The 5,000-nt window shown below is 42.9% G+C and overlaps 1 protein-coding gene across 1 annotated transcript in view; it reads right to left on the bottom strand.

The window, feature by feature from the left end:
- Positions 1 to 5,000, bottom strand: part of cblb (Cbl proto-oncogene B, E3 ubiquitin protein ligase) — a 119,117-nt gene that overhangs the window by 76,877 nt on the left and 37,240 nt on the right. The gene's annotated exons all lie outside the window — the stretch shown is intronic.

Below are 5,000 nucleotides of genomic sequence, written 5' to 3'. Positions count from 1 at the left end.
ATCCCCCTATCACATCATATTCCAAACATTTTTTGTGCTGTTAAATGTTGCCATCTACATGTGTATGTCTATGCAACTGAAATTTAGATTTTGTAACTTGTGATGCCACTTGGCCAGGACTTTTAATCTCAACTGGTCCATTTTCCTGGTAAAATAAAGGTTAAACAACACAAAAAAGTAATTGTCTAGGTTTTATGCAAGTATTTCCTTCTCCCCAAGTAGCGACACCCCACCCCCACAGGACCTCTGCAAACCCCTTGCGCGTCCCGACCCCCAGTTTTTGGAACCAGTAAGCCCTAAGCAGTGTTTATAAGCCTCCCGAGCCCAGCCTGTGGCTCAGGAGCACACACAATCACATCATTGCACAGGACATGTGCAGATGGCACACAATCAAGCAGGACAGCTCTCCCTCAGGTATGGCTGCAGGTACGAGCAGAGGGGGGGGGGATGGCTGCTCGCCTCTGATAAGGGCTTCCTATGAAGGGCGCAATGGCACATCACAACACAACCACCCTTTCTACACTACACACACGACACTATACACAAGTGCAGAGTTGTATAAAGTTAGAAGTAGAAGTACTCTAACAGATGTAATTACAACGCTAGAAGTACGTTATTACAAAGTTAAAACATAACACTAGTGTTGTAATGACCACTGTAAGAGTACTGTACTTCAACTTTATTGAACTCTGCAGACATGCACTCAGGGCACTGCACACCATAGCATGAGTTCCTGGTAACTCCAAACTGTGTAAACAACAGAACTTTTATTGTGGCAATGAACTTTTATTGCAGCGAGCTGAACTTTCACTTCCAACTCTACACTGCTCACTACATCACAACACCAGCAGACTCAACGCCACGCCACACTACACCAACATGCTCACTGACAACTGACAACACAACACAAGCCCACCCATCAGCCAGTCTGTACACTACAATTGCAATGGGCCTACAGCCACAGCACACAGACACACTGACTGCACTGTCTGACAGCCAGAGACATGGCTGCCTTCTCACTCTTATTCAGGGTACACAATCAGACCACCAAACCCCCCCGATGACATTTCAAGACTGTCACGCTAACTAACAAACATCTGATGGAAGAGATATTTGGGTGGGTGGTAACTCAGTGAACTGTAGTGAAGGAAAGAGATAAACAAACAAACAAACAAATAAATAAATAAAGATGGAAACCAAATAACCAAACAAAAACAAAGAAACCATAAGAACACAACTGGGTTCAAAGCATGCTTCTACAATGCATGCTTTAAATTAAACGGTGAGGACAAAATGGCATGGGAAATTGCAAAAACACAACCAACAAAGCAACATGACAATGTCTTCAAGAGCAACATAAAAGAGTGAAACAGATTGCGCTCTTTGTCTAAAAGATACAGGATGCAGTACACAAACCACAATATGCAAATTCAGGGGCACTTGTGGATGCGGGAGAGGTATAGAAAACATTTCACAAGAAACGATAACCACCAGAGTATGCATAGCCTACTGCTGTGACAATTGGACTGTTTTCAGCATTGCAGTCCCGATTTATGTACACAATTTCTCGACAACATTGCTGCAAACTAAGTTAGCAACTTACTTGGTTGCAATGCAATTTCCCATTGAAAACCTAGTAAATTGCTAACTGGTTAGCCACGATGCTTTTGAGAAACGGGGTCCAGGACTACGGTTTAACTCCCTGGGCTAGTAACAAGGCAAGGCAGGTTCATTTGCAGTGATGGGCTACCTGGACTCAGAAGCCATAATCTATTCAAAATGACCTGTGTTACCCATCCAATTAGGAAATCACCTGGATGAATTGGACAGGTAAAACCAGAATACGTGGCACTGGACTGTAGCTTCTGAATCCAGGTTTCCCGTTGGTATTGAACATTTCATACTTAGAGGCGGCTAAACGAAGGCCACAAAAATGAAAGCATATACCAACAAGCCTTTCCAATCAGCCCGATAAGGCATCACAGAACAGATATGGGCATGGGCCACTCTCATTAGCTGCTTGGGTGAATGTCGATGTGGGTAGTACGTGTGAGGCTGTTCTCTTCACAGGTTCAGCACAATCCCACCACACAGCAAAACTACATTCAGTTCTTTGCACTGCGGCTGAGATCTGAATGTTTCCTTTGAATCTCACAGTACAGACGAGACATGACGTGACGAGACGAGAGCAAAAAAAAAAAACATGTCAGAGGTCTACAAGTTTAAACCCACTAAAAGAGTTCACAGCCAGTCACACTCACAAGTCAGCCAGCCTCAGTGCCAAAATCGTAGCACTGACATATTTTCCCAGTCCCATTCCTTCCTGCGAGGAGGAGGAGAGGAGGGGAGGAGGGGAGGAGAAGGTTGTGAGTGAGAGGCGTGCCGTGTCATCGCATGGAATGTCTCCTGGCCTCCTCTCGCCCTGCACTGCTGCACGGAGTGGCTGAATGATTACAACATCAGACATGAATGTCAGCCAGAAACAAGAAGCTGTGCGTTTTGCTGACAAGAGGAACAAAACTAAACGCCAAATACCATCCGTGAAATCGACACATTATATAGCGAGCATGCATTTACAGAATTACATGGCTAACAATATAATGGCTATGCTACATTACTTCCCATGTACAAGACATTCAGACAAGGAAACACGGGGAACTAAGGAAATTTGTTTGAGATGTGCTCAGATGTTCCTGATAAAATAGGACATGTGGTGAAATCTAAGGGGTGTGAAATGCATACAATGCAGTTCGGGGGTGGTGATTTGATAAATGTGTGGGTCAGGTCAAAGCAGGGCTTTGAACCATTATTTTTTTCCAAACGTTCCGTTCCGAACAGAAACGGAATTATAACGTTTCCGGTTATAAGTTCCACCAATAAATTGACATTCCCGAACCGGTTAGAACAAAAAAATACTGTTCCCGGAACGGTTAATTTTGTTCCTGTCAGCTAATTACTACCATAGGCCTAACTGACGTGAATTAACCAAGAAAGACGGAAGTGCAAATGAGCCTACATTCCAAACTGTTGGTTCAAGCAGATGAAAAGAATATCCTCCAGAATTTTGTCATTCAGGGACGACCTAAATGGAGAAGCGGAGAATAAACCTCAATGATGAAAATGCACGCTCCACGCTGACTTGGGTCACGGGGAGCGCTATGACGGACATTGTGAGTTTGTGCATATTTGAAGCGGCCATGGATGCCCAATAACGTTGAACATTCTCGGTGCGCTTTACACACGCTTCTCTGCAATGTCTTACAATGATGCAATGGAAACTCTTCCCTTTTGTATGACATTGGTTTCTCTTATTTAAGATGTGGAGTGGAGACTTATTAGTCCAGAGCTCTCTCTCCATTCAGTCAGAGAATGTCTGATGTCACACAGGACGTGAACCTCAGCCGTCATGGTAACGTGCACTGGAAAATAATTACCTTTTTTGTTTTGTTTGAGGAACAGTATTAACCGGTATTAACCGGTTACCATTATTTTTAAATAAATCGTATTTTTAAATAACCGTTCCAGAACATAAATAATAACGTTTACAGTTTCGTTTCTGTTCCCTGTAAAATACAAAAAGTTCCCGGTTTTCGTTTTCGTTCCTTGAACCGGTTCAAAGCCCTGGGTCAAAGGGGGTAGTAGATGTGATGGGTACATAAAGGGTTGTGATGGAGGACTAGGTGGGGTCTCACATTCTCCATGTGCAGTACCAGGGTGTCTACAGGTTTGACCAAGTCAAAATTAAGACATTTTAAGACTTTTCAATACCATTTTCCAAATAAAATTAAGACCAACTCGCGGCGTTTACAGGTTTTAGCAAGTCAAAATTAAGACATTTTAAGACTTTTCAATACCATTTTCCAAATGAAATTAGGACCAACTCGCAAGATCATACACAGGTTCAAATAAAGCACAAAAACCAATTGGTTATTTACATTAAAGTAGCCGTTTGAAAACACAAAACTATACACAATGAAACTTTACACTAAATAAAATTCAATAATGCGTTCTAAATTACACTACATGGCTATAACTCCCGATTTCCGTCGCGAAGTTCATCACATGGCTGACATAATTATTCCTCCCTAAATCAAGCTCCACAAATTTAAGACATTTGGGTTGAAAATTTAAGACAAAATAAGACTTTTCAAGGCCTTATTTGGCGAAAATGAAATTTAAGACTTTTTAAGACTTTTTAAGGACCCGCGGCCACCCTGAGTACCAATAAACACTCTGTCTACACCCTGTATAGTACACACACACAAAGTCAACAGACGATGGCAGGAGGAATATAATAGAAACATATTTATTTTCTACATCTGTCAATGCTTAGAGGGAAGCCAAGACTCTCCCACAGGACCCCTCTCCTCAACATGTCACCTGTGCCACAGACACAAATACATTCCAATGTCTGAATTGCTTTTCAATAGCGAAGGATCATTGTGCAAGATGGTAGAAGAAGAGAATAGAGAGAAGAGGGAGGTGTTGGGAGACTCAGAGGCAGAGTTAGAGATTAAGATTTAATCTCACAACACAGCTATGTCCCTAAGGTACAAAATAGCTTAAATTAAGAAATAGCAGTCTTATACCCCAACAGGCATAACTTAACACATTTGTGAGTTTCCTGGTTGCTTTGGTTGTTTGCTTATGCAATCGGTTACCCAGCTTGACGCACGATTTTCCTGGATATTACAACAATCCAATTTGTCAATCAAGTTTGGTTCCTCGTGGAATATGTGCACTTCTTGCTGCCTTTAGCGCAAACCTACAACAAGGTCGTTTGAGGTCAAACAAGACGCTGACACAAGTGGAACATAGTAGCGCTGGCTGCTGCCTGCTGGACTTCCCTGTTCTGGTCTGTTCTGGTCTCTGCCTAGCTTAGCACTGTGGCCTTCTGACGGTCAGTAGTCTCAGCTGGGCCAGGTGTGAAAGAGGAAGGGATTCTGGTGACTGGACAGTCATGAGGGACTCAGAGAGGGGCTGAGGCCAGCACACACACA

Source organism: Engraulis encrasicolus, chromosome 7, assembly GCF_034702125.1.
Source record: "Engraulis encrasicolus isolate BLACKSEA-1 chromosome 7, IST_EnEncr_1.0, whole genome shotgun sequence".
NCBI classification, from domain to species: domain Eukaryota; kingdom Metazoa; phylum Chordata; class Actinopteri; order Clupeiformes; family Engraulidae; genus Engraulis; species Engraulis encrasicolus.
Note: the sequence above shows the minus strand (reverse complement) of the source record. Positions and strands in the feature narration are given on the sequence as shown.